This window comes from Prionailurus viverrinus, chromosome D1 (assembly GCF_022837055.1).
Source record: "Prionailurus viverrinus isolate Anna chromosome D1, UM_Priviv_1.0, whole genome shotgun sequence".
NCBI lineage: Eukaryota > Metazoa > Chordata > Mammalia > Carnivora > Felidae > Prionailurus > Prionailurus viverrinus.
Genome location: NC_062570.1, coordinates 3,914,237 through 3,936,152, shown reverse-complemented (window position 1 = coordinate 3,936,152; position 21,916 = coordinate 3,914,237). Strand labels below are relative to the sequence as shown.

Genomic DNA, 21,916 nt, shown 5'->3' with positions numbered 1-21,916 from the left:
GTCTGAATCACTCGTATAGTCAGGAACATAAGGAAAGTAAAAGTGGAGAGTGCACTTAATTGTGGAATTCATTAACGGATTGCTGAGTATGTGCTCAGAGCCTTGCACTGGCCTGGTAACAAGGAGCCATAGGTTTCCTCTCTCCAGAAGCCAGTTCAGGGCTGTGTTCCCAGACAGAGACTAGGAAGACCCCGGCCTCCAGGAAGACCCCACCAACATAAGTCCCCGCCACTAGGAAAACCCCGGCCACCAGGAAGGCCCCGGCCGCCAGGAAGACCCTGGCCACTAGGAACACCCGGCTGATAGGAAAACCCCGGCCTTGCCTGGTCCACCAGATCTGCACCTGTTGGTAAGGCAGCTCATCCTGAAGGAGTACTGGGGGCTGACCCCGAGGCAGAGAGAGAGAGGACTCCATAACAAAGGGACCCCAGCCCCACGCCCCACGCCGGGAGTTGCCCCCGCTGGGGTGGTACTGAGGCTCCGAGTACAGATTCGCCCGCCCTGGGGCGCAGAGAGAAAGCTGTGGTTTAAAGGAGCAACTAGAGGGGCGCCTGGGTGGCTTGGTCGGCTCAGCATCTGACCCGCCCGGCTCAGGTCACGATTTCTGGGTCCCTGGGATCCACCCTCCCATCTGGCTCCGGGCCCGCAGGGCGGACCCTGCTTGGGAATCTCTGTCTCCACTCTCTCTGCTCCTCCCCTGCCCGGGCTCTCTCTGCCCTGTCTCTCTGTTTCTCTCAAAACAAACAACTGAACATCTAAGAAACAAACAAAGGAATAACCAGAACCCAAAGAAACCAGGCCTAGCAGGAAGCCCGGAAGGTGGGGGGTGGAACGACTAGAGGCCTTCCGGGTCAGAGGTCGGCGAGCGCCCCCCGGCGTGCCCTCTGCCCCGGGGAGCCGGCGACGAGGCCCCGAACTCAGTTCCAGGTGCCAGGGAAGCGCGCCGCCTCCGCCTCCGCCTCCGGGAGCTCTGCCACAGATGCTCTCGGGCTCGGAAAACAACCCCGGTGGAAAAGGGCAAGTACAACGTAACAGGTGTGGCCTTGGAGCCCCACGAAAGAGTGCGGAGCCGCTGGAAGTTTCACGGTTCGTGCTCCCCCTCCACCTGGACGGCGGGGCGGAGCCCCAGCCGCCCCGCCCCCCAGGCACCCTCAGGGCACACACCTCCCCCAGCCCACCTCCACCCTGTCTACCCGGGGGCGCCCTCAGTGCCCACAGCCCCGGGGCCACCCCACCTCCAGCCCGTCCACAGGGCAGCCACAAGGCAGAATGACCTGGGACCCCCCCAGTCCACCAGCCACTGGGCACAAAGAGTCTACACAAGCGTCGACCATCCACACATCATGCCTTCCAGTTGGAGAAAGGTGGCTGTTCAGCCTCATTCACTGAAACAAATAGGAGGTCAAGCAAAGTGTGGATACAGAGGAATTTGCTCCAAATGAAAAAACAAGACAGAATTCCGTAAAAAGAACTAAATGAAATAGAGATAAGCAATCTGAAATGTTACTTTTTATTTTTATTTTTATTTTTAAATCATAACCTTAGAGTTCTCTTGAACCATGTCTGAAAACAAGTTAAGCTGTCTGGAAAATCACTGTTGGGCGTCCTCAATACTCAGGGGAATTGTGACCAGCTGTGTAGCTTCTAGGTTGGATATAAAGCTAACACAGAGCAGTTTCATAACCCAGCAGAACCAAGTCCCCCCTGCAGTAGACAGGTGCACAATGTCCCATTCTTCCCCTTCTATGTTCCCAGTTGTTGCAAGGACAATGAGGCAAATACAAAAAGAGAGAAGACAAAACAAAAACAAAAAACAAAAACTCTTCTCAAGATTCTTGCCCAGCTACATTTTCATCCCTCTTTTGACATGACCAAATTCTAGTCCAAACTTGGATGACTTTTTCTAATTTACCTTTATTTAATTTAATTTTAATTTTATTTTTTAAGTGTTTTTCATTATTTTTGAGAGAGAGAGAGAGAGAGAGAGAGAGAGAGAGAGAGAGCGTGCAGAGGAGGGGCAGAGAAAGAGGAAGACAAAGAATTTGAAGGCAGCTTCCAGGCTCTGAGGTGTCAGCACAGAGCCCAATGCTGGGCTCAAACTCATGGACCATGAAATCATGACCTGAGTAGAAGTCACACACTTAACCAACTGAGCCAGCCAGGCACCCCTCTAATTTACCTTTTAAAGGATACAAACTTGCATGAAAAAAAAAATACTCCATGTATGCAATAAAGCAAGACTGTTTGAATTCCAGATTCTTAGAGTTTACCACATAATGGTTTTAAGGTCCATTTCTCCTTGGCTTATATAGCTAGTTTAAGAAGGCTTTAGTTCTATGAAATGCTTATGTTTTCTGATTTTGGTTACTACTTTTAATTGCTAAGTTCATTATGAAGCCTTGAATATTGGATAATCTAGAGGTATTGACCTTAGGAGTAGTTCATTGTGATACAAAGAAATTAGATTCTGCTTTGTTGAAGCAGTAATAGGCTCTTGGGAAAAAAAATTAATTACCTTAATAACATTTATATCCATATTCTACAATACCTGGGTTTTAGGAAATTAGGAGGGAAAATTAAATAAGATAAATTAATAAAACCTGGCAGTATTTCTTCTGTTCTTGTTTATTTTGCTTCTGAAATTGGGGATACAGTCTGAGCAATGTAATTATAGCAGAAGAAGGTGCCAGTTAAAAGAAAATGGATGTTACTGGTCTTCTTTAGATGAGGTGCTCTAAGAGATATTGTATATATTGTGGAAAAACTAAAGCCTAACTAAGGGACCAGCGTCTATATTCAAATGGATAAGACTAGGATAGACCTGACCTTAAAAAATAGAAGATGTATGTTACCTAACTAGAACTTCAAGTTGGAAGAAAAAAATAGAATATACAGGAAAGGCTGCAAACGTTGCAAACCAGTTCAAATCCTAGTGCTCTTGTTAGCCAGGTGACCTTGACTAAGTTATTTAATCTTACTTGCCTCAACTATAAATATATAATATGCCAAAAATTAAATAACATAATGTATGTAAAAGTACTATTACTTATGGGAGACAACCAATAAGTGGTGAGTTATATAAAGAAATTCCACCAAGGAAGAACATGCAATTCTAATTCTATGCTCACCCATGAACTACCATTTGATCACCTGAGTAGACTGACTAATCTAGAAGGCTTGGTCTGACAGTGTGACTGGCTGCAATTTTCTTGCAATATATAAGACACAAGGTAATGTAACATTTGGGTATCCGGAGTTGCAACTCAATTCATTTATATAACTTAAGAGACTTGATCTGATAAATCAAGTTGCTGGATCAGATGTTAACCTTGTGAATGTTCCACCAAGGCTTTGGATGTATTTACATAAGTGCTATCTATATATTTAGCATACAACCAGGCGGGAGTCGCTTGGCTCCTTTGTAAAGTTTTCATATTGTCCTGTTCTCTTGACTTTTATGCAAATTGAGGGACCACTCTCAATCTTTCCACAGTAAATAATATGGCTTAAATAATTTTTATTTTACCCTATTGAAAAAAAATTTGAAGAGCATCAGAACTCAAATCTAAGATACTGGCTTTCAGTTTGGTGTTGAAACTACAAACATGTTAATTCTTGTTCAAGAAAACATAATAAACAAATCCTGTACTTTAACATACTCATGTATGTAATAAACATTTACATAATCCTTTCTGTTATGGCATTTTAGAACCATACCATTGTCAAGTTTGGGTTTCCAAACTGTTTTTCTAGGAACCCCACAAGTTCTCTAGGAGGACTTGAATAGTTTTGCAGAAACTTTTTTTTTCTAAATTTCTTTATTTATTTTGAGAGAGAGAGACAGAGTGTTGAGCAGGGGAGGGGCAGAGAGAGAGGTAAAGAGAATCCCAAGCAGGCTCCATACTGTCAGTACAGAGCCCAATGAGGGGCTAGAACCCACAAACTGTAAGATCATGACCTGAGCCAAAATCAAGAGTCAGATGCTCAACCAACTGAGCCACCCAGGCGGCCCTGCAGGGAAAGCTTTGATGAGACAGAAAAGGGTAGTATGGTATGCCATTCCCCACAAAAAACCCTACAGCACATCTTATTTCATCTATTTCAAATATTGAGCTACTGCCTATATAAACTTTTATATAAGAATAGTATTAAACTACTACTTTATAAAAAAAGGTCAAAACAATGAATATACTCTGTACAAAGTTCCCCAACTATTTTTTTTTATTATATTGTTGTCAGTGTAATCATTATGACTTTCCACTACCCTGGTGCTTGCTATATGATTTAGCTTAATTTTATTCTACCTGTGACTCAACAAACTCAATATTTTCTGATATTTAATCATCTTGTATCTGCTTTCATTCATTTGCATCATCATAAATATCTACTCTGTTTCACCGCCATCTGTCATTCTGCTTCTCATAAACTTATTTTGTCACTCACATTTTACTTTCCCTTTGCGAAGGTCCAGTTTTAGTAGGATTCATTTGAATTTTTCTTTTTGGTCTATTTCATTTAGATTATTTGCTTGGCAGGTGAAGATTATTGGGTTTCCTATGTATGTGGATAGATTGTCAGTCAAATGTTCAACGTTATTATCTTGATGTGATACCCCACATAGTATTTTATTTGGTCCAACAGATTCAAATTCTGGAATATAATTATTTCTATATTTAGTACTATACTCTAGCTTTGCAAACACTCAAATCGAAATTTGTTTGGTGGTATCTTATGATATCTATTGTTGCTTACCATACAGATAATTATTCAAACAATGGATCTTTTTCTTAAACTATATAAATGCATACACAAATTAATGAGAGTAAAATAAGCTGAGTACCCATGTGTTCAGACATGTATACACAAAAGGGAAACTGAATTTTAACGTTCTTGTGTAACATGGCTGAATATAACACAGAAGAAGTAATGCTTAGTCACCAACAAGATGTGATGACAGTATGCTGATATACTTGGGGATACAAACAGTAATCAGGATAAGACTTTGAAATAATCCAGTTATATTTTTAAGTACATATTATATATTCTGCTTCACTAATGAGATCACTAGGATTGTGTATTATGTGGATAAATTCCTAATATAAACACACCATATTAATCCATTCATCTTTTACCTGATGGTGTCCATTAACCAGATCAGTCTTCTCATCAGGTAGTTACCCCATCCCATTCCAGATGCCCAGCCAAGTCACATGATAATAAAATTTGATGATTCATAGCTTCCCATTGCATGTAAATCAAATGACATGGTTTTAGCTCAGTGTTTTGCCAGTTGTGGGACATAGATCCAGGTGCTGTGCTGGATTTTCCGTGACCTCCGCCTCAGAGGTAGGAAGAGTGCAGGCCGGTGCTCATTTCCTTCCTTCCTTCCTTCCTTCCTTCCTTCCTTCCTTCCTTCCCTCCTTCCTTCCTTCTTTCCTTTCTTTCCCCCTCTCTCTCTCTCTTCTATCTATCTATCTATCTATCTATCTAGAGAATGAGACAGACAAAGACAAAGAGGATTGGAGAAATCTGAGCATGTTTCTTTGAGGGAATGGAGTCAGCAGAGAGGGAAATACATACAGAAGAGAAAAGGGGTACCAAATAGGGAAGGCCCCAAATAGAATGTATAGGGTCAAGGGCACATATAAAATTGGCCTTGAATGAGATGTGCAGGTGTGTGGAGGGTAATTCATTCTAGAGTTCAAAGATCAAAAGACAACATTGTATAGGGTACAGTTTCCTACCTGCACTGATCTAAGAGACAGGGTTGCAGCAGTGAGATTCATTCAATAAAGCTGTGTGAAAGTGGCACCAGTTACAAATAATTGCAGAGAGGGGCACCTGGGTGACTCAGTCAGTTAAGCATCCGAGTGTGGCTCAGGTCATGATCTCCAAGTTTGTGGGTTCAAATCCCCACACTGGGGTCTGTGCTGACAGCTCAGAGCCTGGGGCCTGCTCTGGATTCTCTCTGTCTCTCTCTGCCCCTCCCACTCAAAAAATAAACAAAAACATTAAAAAAATACAAACAATTGCAGAGGGTAGGAGAGGAAACTAAAAACACATACATTATAAACTTCATGATGAGAGGGAACCCTTCTTATTTTATCCACAACTGTATCCAACTCAACACATACAACACAGTACCTATAAAACCTTATGGGATGAATGACAAAACAAAATGAAGGATTAAGTGACCACGGACAGAAGACAAGATATGAAAATATAAATTAGAAGTGGCAACAATTTAGAAATTCATGATTTTCTTCAGGCACAACATGCAGATGGTAACCAAAATGAAACACAATGAGGAGTTCAAAACTTTCCTCCTTGGAACGAATTCTTCTCTTGCTTACCCAACACACGCTTTCCTGGGTCTCCACTTATTGGAATGCTGTTCTCAATTTCCCCCCTTGAAACTCCCTGTCTCACCAATCTTCTCATCTTCTTCTATACCCTTTCTTCAGATAATGTCATCTATTTCTATGACTTCAAATATCATCCGTGTGCCAGTAATTCCCTGATTAAGACCTTCAGGTTTTATTATTTCCTATGAGTTTAGACTCAAACATCAATACTTAATGTTTCCCTTTATTGTTTTTTCGGCACCTAAGACCCAGATGGGCCAAAACAGGACCCTTCATTTTTCTTTCAGAGCCTCGTTTCTGTTCCCCATCCCAATAAAAAGCATGGCCATCTATGAAAATATTCTTGATCCATAACTTCCTTCTATTCCCACATGAAGTCATGAGAAAATCTGAATGGTTTTACCTCCAAAATATCTAAAATATATCAAAATTCCTCCAACTCCTCTGTATCTCCACTATGCTGCCATTGTCCTGCCCAGTCTACTAGTTAAGTCTCCAAACTGTACTTCCTGTTCCTAGTTTTCTTCCTTCCCCATCATTCTCCACTCAGCAGAGTGTGATAAGATGGCCTCATTGCTAATTAATGTCCCACTGGATTTTCCTCATATTTAAACTAATATCCACATGGTCTAAGATGCTCTTATGAGGAATAATATTAAAAATTATATGCCAACAAACTGGACAACCTGGAAGAAATGGACAAATTCCTAGGCACCCACACACTTCCAAAACTCAAACTGGAGGAAATAGAAAACTTGAACATACCCATAACCAGCGAAGAAATTGAATCGGTTATCAAAAATCTCCCAACAAATAAGAGTCCAGGACCAGATGGCTTCCCAGGGGAATTCTACCAGACATTTAAAGCAGAGATAGTACCTATCATTCTCAAGCTGTTCCAAAAAATAGCTGTTTCAAAAAATAGAAAGGGAAGGAAAACTTTCAGACTCATTCTATGAAGCCAGCATTACTTTGATTCCTAAACCAGACAGAGACCCGGTAAAAAAAGAGAACTACAGGCCAATATCCCTGATGAATGTGGTTGCAAAAATTCTCAATAAGATACTAGCAAATCAAATTCAACAGCATATAAAAAGAATAATTCACCATGATCAAGTGGGATTCATTCCTGGGCTGCAGGGCTGGTTCAGCATTTTCAAATCAATCAATGTGATACATCACATTAATAAAAGAAAAGATAAGAACCATATGATCCTGTCAATTGATACAGAAAAAGCATTTGACAAAATTCAGCATCCTTTCTTAATAAAAAGAAAGTCAGGATAGAAGGAACATACTTAAACATCAAAAAAGCCATTTATGAAAAGCCCACAGCTAATATCATCCTCAATGGGGAAAAACTGAGAGCTTTCTCCCTGAGATCAGGAACACGACAGGAATGTCCATTCTCACCGCTGTTGTTTAACATATTGTTGGAAGTGCTAGCATCAGCAATCAGACAACAAAAGGAAATCAAAGGCATCAAAATTGGCAAAGATGAAGTCAAGCTCTTTTTGCAGATGACATATTATACGTGGAAAACCCAATAGACTCCACCAAAAGTCTGCTAGAACTGATACATGAAGTAAGCAAAGTTGCAGGATACAAATCAATGTACAGAAATCAGTTGCATTCTTATACACTAATAATGAAGCAACAGAAAGACAAATAAAGAAACTGATCCCATTCTGAATTGCACCAAGAAGCATAAAATACCTAGGAATAAACCTAACCAAAGATGTAAAAGATCTATATGCTGAAAACTATAGAAAGCTTATGAAGGAAATTGAAGAAGATATAAAGAAATGGAAAGACATTCCATGCTCATGGATTGGAAAAATAAATATTGTTAAAATGTCAATACTACGCAAAGCTATCTACATATTCAATGCAATTCCAATCAAAATTGCACCAGCATTCTTCTCGAAGCTAGAACAAGCAATCCTAAAATTTGTATGGAACCACAAAAGACCCCGAATAGCCAAAGGAATTTTGAAGAAGAAGACCAAAGTGGCAGGTATCACAATCCCAGACTTTAGCCTCTACTACAAAGCTGTAATCATCAAGCCAGCATGGTATTGGCACAAAAACAGACACAAAGATCAATGGAATAGAATAGAAGCCCCAGAATTAGACCCACAAAAGTATGGCCAACTAATCTTTGACAAAGCAGGAAAGAATATCCAATGGAAAAAAGACAGTCTCTTTAACAAATGGTGCTGGGAGAACTGGACAGCAACATACAGAAGGATGAAACTAGATTGCTTTCTTACACCATTCACAAAAATAAACTCAAAATGGATAAAGGACCTGAATGTGAGACAGGAAACCATCAAAACCCTAGAGGAGAAAGCAAGAAAAGACCTCTCTGACCTCAGCCACAGCAATTTCTTACTTGACACATCCCCCAAAGGCAAGGGAATTGAAAGCAAAAATGAACTACTGGGACCTCATGAAGATAAAAAGCTTCTGCGCTGCAAAGGAAACAATCAACAAAACTAAAAGGCAACCAACAGAATGGGAAAAGATATTTGCAAATGACATATCAGACAAAGGGCTAGTATCCAAAATCTATAAAGAGCTCACCAAACTCCACCCCCGAAAAACAAATAATCCAGTGAAGAAATGGGCAGAACACATGAATAGACACATCTCTAAAGAAGGCATCCAGGTGGCCAACAGGCACATGAAAAGATGCTCAATGTCGCTCCTCATCAGGGAAATACAAATCAAAACCACACTCAGATATCACCTCACGCCAATCAGAGTGGCTAAAATGAACAAATCAGGAGACTACAGATGCTGGAGAGGATGTGGAGAAATGGGAGCCCTCTTGCATTGTTGGTGGGAATGCAAACTGGTGCAGCCACTCTGGAAAACAGTGTGGAGGTTCCTCAAAAAATTAAAAATAGATCTACCCTATGACCCAGCAGTAGCACTGCTAGGAATTTACCCAAGGGATACAGGCGTGCTGATGAATAGGGGCACTTGTACCCCAATGTTTATAGCAGCACTCTCAACAATAGCCGAATTATGGAAAGAGCCTAAATGTCCATCAACTGATGAATGGATAAAGAAATTGTGGTTTATATACACAATGGAGTACTACGTAGCAATGAGAAAGAATGAAATATGGCCCTTTGTAGCAACGTGGATGGAACTGGAGAGTGTTACGCTAAGAGAAATAAGTCATACAGAGACAGACAGATACCATATTTTTTCACTCTTATGTGGATCCTGAGAAACTTAACAGAAGACCATGGGGTAGGAGAAGGAAAAAAAAAAAAAGGTTAGAAAAGGTTAGAGAGGGAGGGAGCCAAAACATAAGAGACTCTTAAAAACTGAGAACGAACTGAGGGTTGATGGGGGGTGGGTGATGGGTACTGAGGGGGGCATCTGTTGGGATGAGCACTGGGTGTTGTATGGAAACCAATTTGACAATAAATTTCATATTTAAAAAAATAATTAAAAAATAAAATTAAATTAAAAATGGCAAAAAATTAGATTATCCAGAATTATTTGTATGTAGCCATTTTAGCTTAATTGTGGTATGTGCTGTTCTATTGTAATGGACTTTAGTAGTTTTTTAAAACAAGGTTAATAAAACTACAACCTTTCATATTTTAGAAATTTTACTAATAAAGGGCAGTCTTACCTTCAAAAAATAAAAAATAAAAAAATAAAACACCCTTATGATTTTGTCTTTACTAAACTCATGGACCATTGCTCCCTCCCACACAAGACTAAGCCATACTCTCCCTTTTTGTGTTACTTAAACACACCTTCTCATCCACTTTAGGGCCTTGGCACTAACTGGCCAACCCTTGACTTCTCGCTGTTCCTGTCTCAGTGAACATGTCAATTCCTCCCAGAGCCTCTCCCTGACTCCTCTAGAAAATGAGGTTCCCAGAGCTCTAGTCATGCTCTACTGCATGACCTTGTTTTATTTTGTACATAGCTGTTATTACTTTTTGAAATCACCTTACTCATTTGACTGCTTATTTATCTCTTTTCTCCAGGACAGTAGGAGTTTGGCAAGAGGAGGGAACTTGACTGCCTTTGCACTGATTCAAGCTCAGACTCTAGAACTGGAAAAGAGAAAGCTGTTAGTGTTTGCTGAATGAACAAAATCATGGTTTCTCATAAAGGAAATGAGGAGAGAAGAAGGACTAAGAGGGTGTGGAATGATTGGCTAAAAGCCACAAAAATCAACTTGCCTGTTGCTGAGTTTACTCTAGCAGTTAAGTTCCCCTTTCCCTGGCCAGGAGTCTAGGCAACATACTGTTGGTGTCTATATGCATCTTTCCTCCCCTTTCAACTGTGTATCGACTCACCATTTTTCTTAAATGTTTACTTATTTTGAGAGACAGAAGGAGATAGAATCCCAAGTAGGTGTTCCACCGTCAGTATGGAGCCCATCGTGGGGCTCAATCCCACAAACCCTGAGATCATGAGCTCAGCCGAAATCAAGAATCAGATGCTCAACCAAGTCACCCAGGCACCCCTCACCATTTGTTTTTAACTAAAGCTTAGTTACTGAAAACTGCCACGTATTGTGGCCTAAAAATTTCATGATTCTTTATGAGGAAAACAATTGTAATCTTAACTATGTATTACTGTTTTTTAAAACAATTTAATGTTCAGTTAATGAGACAATTTTCTTTCACAACTGACCCAAACATCTATATTGTATGTTTCTATCAGGGCGACATTATATTATCATTTTTATACATTTAATTTTGACTAGCTGGAATATGGTGAGGTGAGAAGTTTCATCAGCACTGGAGAGTCTGATCTCTGTCTGAAATGGTATAAATTCCAGGTCAGCTGCCCTCTCCTACCTTCCCCTGCACAGCAACTTGGTCCTAGACTGTCCTGAGGATTGTTTCTCACCCTGTATTTACCTAATTTCTACCTATTATTTTTAATAATCCTGCCATTTATCTTTCTTCTAAAAGAACTCTTATCACTCACCTGGATTTTTAAAATAATGTCTCTTAAAATACCAATAGCCTATTGGAAAACTTTACAAAGTCAGGAAGTATTACTTAAGCACCTTCCCTCTTTCTCTGATTATTTGATGTTAAAATGATGAGCTCCCCATGTTCACATTTGAAAAGGCTCAATCAGATGGTGGATAGAGCATGCTGGGCCCAGAATTCATTAATTTATGCCCTTAAGGCATTATCATAGATTATTAATATGTAAAAGCTAATTTTCTTAGACTTGTAAGCAGTGGTTAGCTGGAGTACATAAAGTTACTGAAGCTAATCACTCTAAATGACAAGTCGAAATGCAAATTACACCAAAATATTTCACTTCAATTATATCACAATTAAGTACTTCCGCTTTCTCAGATGTCTTCTCCGAAGATGCTTCTGGACAATGCCATCAAAGATCACAATGAGATGTAATCACTCGCGTGGCCCTGCACATGCTCTCCTTCGGTTTTATGACATCTCAGCTAGAAAGCACATTTCAATTCTAAATTAAACTAATCGAGAGCTCAGTAAAAATATACAGGCTTGTTTGCACATTTCTTTCCAGAGTCAGGCCATCATAATGGAAACACATGGCTCATTTTGCTTCCAAGGCCCATAAAGGAAGAAGCAGAAGGCTATTTGCAACGCTCAGCACAAGAAGCAAAGACTTCATCCTGTGTAAAAATGGCTGCTCGGGCAGTCATTTGGGTGCTGCGAAGATCATAGTATTCTTTTATACTGCTAATATATAACCATAAGGACTCCAACAAGTAAGTCTTTAGAAGGAAGGAAGGTGAGAGGAGAGGAAGAAACCAGTTCTGAAGAGCGCATAAATCCTAACAGGTGTGTTGGTTCTTCGCCTTGTCAACTTCCAGCCATAAAGAAAATTACAGGGGAAAGGCACCCAGTGATATATTGTTCCGCATTCAAGGATCTGGAACATATTTTCACCTTTAAGTGGCTCCTTAATGGAAACATTCGATTCATCATCTATATTTTATACTATACAACTGAGTGGCGTAATTGCTTCAGAGTTCTTTGTATGCTTGAGAAACTTTTTCAAGGGTCTAAATAATATGTCGAAAGCTTTTCTTCATCAGAGGAGACGCAGCTGTCTTACTGAAAAGCATTTAAATGCATCATGGGAGTGGATAAGATCAATTAAAAATGGAATGGAATAATATTGGACAGATATTGGAGTGGGTTTTACAAACAACTGTTCTCATGAATATCGTGCTTCCTGGAGAGCGGAAGTGTCATCACTTATCTTGGGTACAGAATCTGTGACATCTGTTTAATGTCTGTCTGTATTACCAGATGTAACAGCAAGGACTGATGGGTCCTGCCATCGTCTTCTTCCCTCTCCAGCATCCAGCATCATGCTTGGCACATAGCTGGTGTTCAATACATACCTGCCGAATCAACAGGCAAATCATAGAGGCAAAGAGGAGGTCATGTGTGAAAGGCATGGGAGATTTGTGAAGATAGCGGATCTCATCATTTCAGTGGGACACACAGCCATCTGAAGCAAATCTAACAAGTAAAACTGTGTTTTGACAAAAGATCACAATGTCTCATTGTACTTAATAGGACACAATTTAGCAAAGTTAATTCACATTCAACTTATCTGGAATCCACAGCTTACACACTTGTAATGGGGCTACCTGCTGTGTGCATTAGGCTAAGGATCCACACCCAGGTGCTCTAGTGTCACGTCCTGAGCACAAGGGAGTCATCCAGGCAGCCAGCTGGGGAAAGGAATGGGAAGAAAGCCTAGCAATTATTAAGCACCTATAGTGTGTCAGATTCTGCCACATTTTGTATTCATTCTCATTCAAACTTCATGGCAACCCTACAAGGTTAAGTCTTAAGTCTTCTCATTTTTCTTTTTCATTTTTTTTTTTCATTTTTTTTTCAACGTTTATTTATTTTTGGGACAGAGAGAGACAGAGCATGAACGGGGGAGGGGCAGAGAGAGAGGGAGACACAGAATTGGAAACAGGCTCCAGGCTCCGAGCCATCAGCCCAGAGCCCGACGCGGGGCTCGAACTCCCGGACCGCGAGATCGTGACCTGGCTGAAGTCGGACGCTCAACCGACTGCGCCACCCAGGCGCCCCATCTTTTTTATTTTTAAAGATGAAATGTGGTGAAGTGATGCAGCTTGTATAAACGTACACATCTAAGTGGGGAAAGAGCAATTTTTAACCCAAGTCCGATTCCAAAGTTGACACTCATTCTACTCTACCACTTGAAAGGAGAATAGTTAAACATTTCTACCATCTTGCTCTGCTGAAGGCATTTGGGCCATTACACCTTGACTGCTACCGGAAGAGGCAATGTAAGAACATTTACACTTCATGGAAACAGAAGCAGGTTTTAAGGGATTATGGAAAATTGGTTTCTCTTAAAAAAGCCACTTCTTAAAACAACCCAAGTTTTAGCTGTCAATGTAAAAAGGACAAGCACAGGGAGCCTGGGTGGCTCAGTCGGTTAAGCATCTGACTTCAGCTCAGGTCACAATCTCGTGGTTCATGGGTTTGAGTCCCGCTTCGGGTATGCCCCGCTTCTCTCTCTCTCTCTCTCTGTCCCTCCCTCCCTCCCTCCCTCCCTCTCTCTCTCTGCTTCTTGCTCATTTGCACCCTCTCTCTCCCTCTCTTCTCAAAAAAAATTAAAATAAATAAATACAAAGGACAAATACATATATAACTCAGAAGAATGAGATCACAATATGCAATGTTTCCTTTTGGGGGGGGCGGTAATTGTGTGTTTCCAAAATACACTGCACAAAATCTTGGAAGAGAATTTACAGGTAACCATGAGTAGATGAAAATACTGAACACCTGTATGGTTTAGTTTATGCATATATGAAGACAGATACTAAAAGGTTTTCCCATTCTAGAGTATAATATTAGAACCAGTAGTTAGACGTTAGTAAAGATCATAAGATAGCTGGTTTAATTCTTTGTTGTGATACATTATTTTGCCTATGTTCAAATTTCAAAAACAACTGTCAGACCTCTGGGCTGTACAATAAGAAGGCTAATGTGAAATGGAAATAATAAGCTGGTCCAGTTACTTTGTCTAAGTTATGTTTTAAGCTTTTTGATTGCTCAGAGACATTTCCAGAGTTTATAAAGCACTTTACTTCTTCCTTATAAATTATTAGGGTATTATAGAACAGAATGGTGTCTAATAAAAACACTATTTCATTCCCTATGATAAACCATGATTCACTATTCAAAGAACACTATTAATCTGTTCTGACTGTGCGTGTGTGCATGTGTGTGTGTGTGTGTGTGTGTGTGTGTGTGTGTGTGTGTGATGAAAACAGAAAATGCCTTTGGAGTTTGAGAAATAATAGAATATGCCTTGCTTCAATAATCGCTACAATCACAATCCTTTTCAATGCACTAAAACTTGAACTATATATTTCTTGTTTTTACACTAAAACAGCATTTTTTCCCTCCCTGGTAACTTTTCTTAGAATAGTTAAAATCACTTATAAAAAAAATGCCAGGTTTTATATTAGAACATAGACTTTTGAAAAAAATTGAAATTTATGTACATCTGTTTCCTAGCAAATAAAGTGAAGTTTATTCACCTCATCCAAAGGAAAAGCAATTATGCAATATATGGTTTCATTATGCATATAAAGTCATGAATGCCAAGTGTTGAAGAGCTTGTTGAAGGAAGTCATCAAAAGGACGTGACCAATGGTTAACCCATGAGCTGGCCCTGGGGAATCAGAGCCTCCTCATCTTCTCCTTGTCCTTGGAATATGTGTTCCATTGGCCTTCCCTGCTCCTGGACATGGCCTTCAGATAGTGATGTGGTGTTGGGAGCATCTGAACAGTATATGTGATGGAACCTTCTGTATAATCCTTTAAGATTCTGGCAGGCAAGTGGGACTGTTTACTCATCTTGTGGCCACCCAAGACAAGCCTCATATGTAAGTTCTCTTGCTTATTAACCCTGTCACCTACCAATATGGAATGGTCTAACACTTTTTCTTTCTTTCTTTTCTTTCTTTCTTTCTTTCTTTCTTTCTTTCTTTCTTTCTTTCTTTCTTGATGTAATGCTCACAAACATTACGGGGTAAAGTTTCCAACAATTTAATCTAAAAGTGAATTGTTTTGAGTACTATTTTGTGTTTGAGGTAGCTATGTATTAAGTCAGCATATAATTACTGATTTGCCTAGTGTGTCTCAGGTACTGTGTTAAAAGCTGAGATGACAAAAGTAAGCAAAATATATTCCATAATTTAGGGAATATGCAAAACTAGAACTTTATGTGATAACATCTGATCCCATCAAGGCTAGGATATTTATTTCAACAATATGGAGCACCTCCTGAGTTGGGCCATGTGCTAAATGCTGGGGGCACTGCAGGAAGAAGTTCACATGTGATCCCTGCTTTTCATTGAGTAAATGATGACAAGTGGAGTACGTGCCTATAAAGGGGGTGGAGTAGTCAGACGCTAGAATGACACACATTTAATCTGAGTGTCAACGAGGAGTATGCCAAGTGGGGAAACGCATTTTCAACACAACAACTGGAAACTGAAAAGGGTTATAAAGAAACTGAAGACCATTTGGTTTGGTGCCTAGAGAGGGAGAGGATATGGTGAGTGATGAAGCTGAAGAGGTAGATCTTAGAGAACACTGTAAGTACCTCATTCTCACACTGATGGGAAGACACCTTCCTGTTTTGAAGCACAAAAAAGGGGGAAATAATCTAATTCGTGGTTTTAGAATGCAAGCTGCTGTGTGGAAAATTAATTACGCTGGGCTGGTAACGCATCCTGGTGAACCTGAGAGCCAGTATTGTAGTAGGGAAGGCAAAAATTATTGCTAATTTGGAATTCCGGGTTTGTGAGGGTGGAGAGAAATACATGGGCTCAAGGCATAGGTAGCAAGGTGAATTAGTAGGCTTTGGCACTTACTGACACACACACACATACTCACACGAGTACGAGGCAAAACTGACGTCTCAGTCTCTCCCTAAAGCAACTGGCCAAATGCCGACTGGCGCCTTCATCCTTCTCAGAGGCGGAGGACAGCTGTGGAAGAGCCAGTGAGTGCAGTTCTGTATGTACTGAGCTGCAGATGCTTTGCAGAAAGTTCTGAGAAATGTCAATTAAATGGCTGCATATGTGCGCTCAAAGTTGGAGATAGAAACTTTGGATTTATGAAAAATAAATGGCGTCTGGATTTAGAAGAATAGACACAAAAGCTCAAGTGAGGCTAGCAAAGTAGCCTTAGCAAGAAAGGCCAGAACTGATCTGTGGAGTGGAGGGTGTGAACCAGCAGAATCAGATCTCCAGAAGCATTCAGAAAGGCATGACAATAAGGACAAAATGAGCACAGTGCCATATCATGGTACCTCCAAGAAAACAAGCACTTCAAAACAGAGAGGGATCACTAGTATCAAATGCTGCTGGGGCAGGGAGACAGGAGAAAAATGGGAAAAACACACGCCATTGGAAACCAAAGACAAACCAAGTAATGGGAAGAAGAAATTCTTAAAGATACAAATAATACATGAATTCCATATTACGTAGGAGCCTATTAATATGTATTTGCAAGCAAACTTCAGTTTCATATTTGTATCACATACAGGGAGGTCTTCTATCTACTTGTTTACTATACTAACACGGTATCCTATCTCAAATAGTGTCTCATCTAATAGTACGAGAGTGAAGACACCATTGGTTGCAATTATTTTCTGAGACTGTGATAACTCTGAAACAATGTGGTAGAAACATATGAAGCTGTCTGAACTCTTTCAAACTAACAATGTTGCTACCATGACGGTAGTTTGCCCATGTCTGAATTTACTCGTAGACATTGATTTGGGCATGTAAGAATGTTGTGTTCACGGATGTTAGTCCTTCTTTTCAGCTGCCTGATCTCTGAAATGCTTGCCTGTGTTTGGGAAATTCACCACCTCCTGACTCTTGGAGCCTAGAAATGCCAGATATTATTTTCTCCAGCACCCCTGGCAACTAACCTGTAGACTCATGCACAAGTTATTGACTTATTTCCCTCAGCTCCAATCCTACTTTTTTTCAATACTGGCTCTGTATCCTGCTTTGTGATGCTAGATCCTGTTAACAGTCTCCTTTGCCCAATAGTGATGCAAGCCTTCATCAATGGAGGGCACTAGAATTAACCTATCAAGTGACTGCAAGCACGTATTCCTTTGCTAATAAATGCTTGGTCATCCGTCATCATTTTTCCAGGCAGCGGTCCAGCAGCCCTTTCTGAGACGCTCCAGAAGCACCCCTGGCCAGACTGTCCCCACCAGAGGCTTCCAAGCATCTCTGGACCACCAGAACCCTCCAGCAACACACGAGTACTTCTCTAAGCCTGCACACCCTCCACAAGGCAGCAGCTCTGAATGCTTCTGGAGGTCTGATTCTGTTGGTTCACACCCTCCACTCCACAGATTGGTTCTGACCACTTCTAGAAACCAGCACTGGCCCATCATGGCTGGAAAGTTTCTTTGCCACCTGCAGGCTGCAATTTGTGACAGTAGCTATACTTTTTTCGAAGACATCAATATCAACCTTGGCAGGCAACCTTGTCATAGTCTTTAATTCTTATTGTTCACTCTTCCTCAGCCTAGGGTTTTTAACTATTCTTTTGTACTTGCTAATTCTGGACACCTTACCATCCTCTTGCATGCCTTTTAAGAGTTAAGCTCCTTCTACTAACAATTCTTTTTGTTTAAAATTTTTTTAATGTTTATTCATTTTTTAGAGAGAGAACCTGAATGAGAGAGAGAACGTTTTTTAGAGACAGAGGGAGACACAGAGGGAGACATAGGCTCTAGGCTCTATGCTGTTAGCACAGAGCATGACGTGGGGCTCAAACGGATGAATTGTGAGATCATGACCTGAGATGAAGTTGGACGCTAAACCGACTGAGCCACCCAGGCGCCCCTACTAATTCTTCATATTAATTCTCCCTTGCAAAAAACAAACAAACAAACAAACAAACAAACAAACAAACAAACAGTGTGGCTTTTGACTCATGATTAACTAATATAGCCCAGGATCTGTACTCTGCCAATCAGAGTTAAGTGTTAATGGAGCAAGCACAGGGCGCTGTCCATGGTGACAGTCAGAAATTAGCGCCAGTAATTTTCTGGTGTAAGAGGCTGTATGCTGTGTGCAGGGATGAAGCCAGGCGATAGCACACAGGTCCTCACTGGACCATTTTGTGGTCAGTGTGGGCAATGTTCATGCCTTGTCATAGATCTAGTTAATCAGGACTCCTGGCATTTCTGGAAAGTACTTAGTAAATTTTTAAAGAATTATTTTTGACTTAAATGAGCTGGAATTTCTGTTTCCGTTGCTTGTTACTAAGACCTGTTAAAAAGAGCTAACATTTGAGAGCTTAAATTATTCAAGCACTGTTCTAATTGCTCTCTGTATATTATCACATTTAATCCCCATACAAATACCATAAAGTATCAATTATTCACATTTTATAAATGAGGGAACCACAGTTCAGAAAGATCTAAGTTTGCAGAAGTGAGGAGTACAGATGGTACTCAAACTCAGACGTTGATTTCCAAATCTGGTGCTCTTGATTGCACCCACAGAATCCTCTTTATTGTTTTTGTGACAACAATGTGATCAAATATCGAGTTTTATTTTTCTCCAACAACAGTAATTATATTTGACTGTCAAGCTAGACAGAAAAATCTACTTCTGTATCATTCGTATTAAGACCCAGGGCTCAGATTTTATTGAGATTTGGAGCTAAACTGGGTCAACTATTTCCCTAGGTATCTTTTCTGATCATTTACTACCTATTTCTCATAGTTCTATAAAAAAAACCTGATATTATTGGGAAGTCTGCATGAGATCATTATTAGTTTTCTGTCCAGGGAATAGTCTAAATGAGGGAGGAGCAGAGAAGTGGGGTTGAGGTTAGCTTCTACTAAAATTAAGGGAAAAAAGTTGGTAGGGAGTAAGAATCCTATATTCTGCCTTTATCATGGTTAGGATAATTTCCCTTCTTAGAATTTACACATCCTAACTCTCTCATTTGTCCTTTAGAACGTCATGTTATTAACTTACTATAAATGCTGACCAATTACTAGTTTTCATTAGATATAGTGATATCTTTTATTCTCGAAGAATAATAAAATTTATATTTTTATTTTAAAAGTGAAATGATGTAATTCAGTACGTCATTCTTTAAGGATATTAGTTCAAATGGCATCTTAAGGGACCTAAATGCTCAATGTCTGGACCATTTTAGAAAAAGTCGTGGTTTAAACAATTTAAAGAGCCCATTACACTCAGCCACATTTTAAAAATTGCATAATTTGATTAAATTGACATTTAAATGTCAAGTACTTTTCCAGCATTTCCTTTCTCATGATTGCTCACTGCTGAGACGTTTGTGGGTAATTAGGACGATTTTCTTCTCCTCTTTCTTTTTTAATCAGTCTATCTCTTCAACCTTATTCATTGACAGAGTCCAGCGTCCAGTTGTTTTTTTCTTGGCATTGAATTCTGGAGTCACTAAAACTGAGCTGTTATAGCTCTAAAAGTTTTAATGTTCAAGTGAAAAATCATTTAAAATATCCATTTAATTAAGTTGATTTACAGAAGTGACAAATCTGTGTGATTACAATATGTTTGGTGGTAGTATGATCTCATTATAAAAATACCTTAAGCATGTAAATTCGGTTGAAAAGTTTAAATTTTTAAGTATTTACTTAAATTCCTACATTTTCATGTGCATAATTTAATGGACATGTAGTATAGTTAGGATACCTTAATAAAACACACATACCGTACACAGCTATAGCTAAATTTAAATACAACCACAAGGAAATACAAATTAATTGATATCATTTTAATTTTTGAAATTAGAGATTTTAAAGAAATAAGAGTCAATACTAGCAAAGGCATGAAGAGACAGAAACTTGTATTTACTGCTGATGTAAACACAAATTCATATAAATCTACAAGAAACACAAGACATAAATATCTATGAAAAGTCTTAACTTTTATACCAGGTACCTTCGGGGAGTGATGTGAAACGGCTACTACAGACAGGTGTCTCAACTCAATAATACAGTAGAAGAGGGAAATTGGAAACTGCTTAATGTCCCAGTATTGGAAGATTTCACAACTAAATACACAGTGTGATTTCAAATTAGGAAAGACAGCAGAAGATTATGTGCCAAGACATCAAGACAAGTCATCTTTGAGAAATAAGTAGAGGAAATTTTTTTAGGTATTCTTTTGTAATTTCAAGCTTATACCAAGTTCACTAGAATCGACATTTTTACTTTTAAAATGAGGAGAGAGAGGGGTACCTGGGTGGCTCAGTTGGTTGAGCAACCGACTTCGGTTCAGGTCATGATCTCATGGTCCGTGAGTTTGAGCCCCGCACTGGGCTCTGTGATGAGGGCTCAGAGCCTGGAGCCTGCTTCAGATTCTGTGTCTCCCTCTCTTTCTGCCCCTAACCCACTCGCATTCTGTCTCTGTCTCTCTAAAAAATAAATAAACATTAAAAAATTAACAAAATAAAAATATATATGTAAAATTAGGAAAGAGTAAGCTTTATTTTGAATATGGGAAGATGACAGCTGGTTCTTCCATATACAGAAAGCAGTCTTTGAGCTCAAGACCATGAGCTCCCTGACATGTTAGCGGCAGTGGGTCCTGGGCCATGTAAACTCTTCACATCTAATACCGATGATTGGGAAGCTGGGATTTAGCCCCCTGTGGAAATTGCTGAGGCAGAATATTCCAGGCAGAAGAGAGAAAAATATAAAGGTCAGGATCAATAATTGCACAAGGAGTTTGTGCAATTACTTGTTTAATTAAGTTTTTATTTTCTGTTTGGTTGTAAACCCCACTAGGGTGGGGCTTTCTGCAGGGATCTGTCTGCAGCACTTTGCACCATTAACAAATATTTGTAGAATCAATGAAAGAAATCCAATTATAGAATATTCCTCAATGTGCCTGTTTGAGTCAAGGTTTATAGATTATTTTTGTAAACAACAGAACACATGTTCCCGGATGTTATGCTGAGACTAGAAATTAAACTACAAGAGTCCTTGAATCTGTTGATTTCCCCTGCCTATTTGTGAAAATGGAAGAGAAAAAAGAAAGGGAAATGAAAATTCAGGCAGAAAACAGGAGGAGGAAGGGGCATTCCTGGTCATTAATGCTGCTCAGAAACAAGTCTAAACCATTCACAGAAGAAATGGAATTTTCCCCCTTTTTAAAACCATTCTACCTTTTGTAGTGATCTGTCCCTAAAAAAGGTTATTTCACAGTGAACCTCAATTAGCAAAGGCATTACCTAGATGCAAAAAGCCTATAAACACAGGGCCCAAAAATCACAGTGTAATGGGCTGGAGGAAAATTAGGGAGTGGGCCCCAATTCTGGGAACAAGTGTCTGATCTCAACAGTAAGGACCCAAAACAGGCAGTACTGCCTGTACAAATGTGTTCTCCAGGTCAGACTGACCCATTCCCACTCTTGACCTCTGGAAACCAGAATCTCTTTCTATTTGAAACTTTGGCTGGTGAG

The 21,916-nt window shown here is 39.8% G+C and overlaps 1 protein-coding gene and 1 pseudogene across 4 annotated transcripts in view; both read right to left on the bottom strand.

Moving 5' to 3' along the window:
* GRIA4 (glutamate ionotropic receptor AMPA type subunit 4) overlaps window positions 1-21,916 on the bottom strand; it is a 396,844-nt gene that overhangs the window by 249,433 nt on the left and 125,495 nt on the right. The window lies entirely within an intron of this gene.
* Window positions 95-21,916, bottom strand: part of LOC125147188 (60 kDa heat shock protein, mitochondrial-like) — a 51,315-nt pseudogene continuing 29,493 nt past the window's right edge.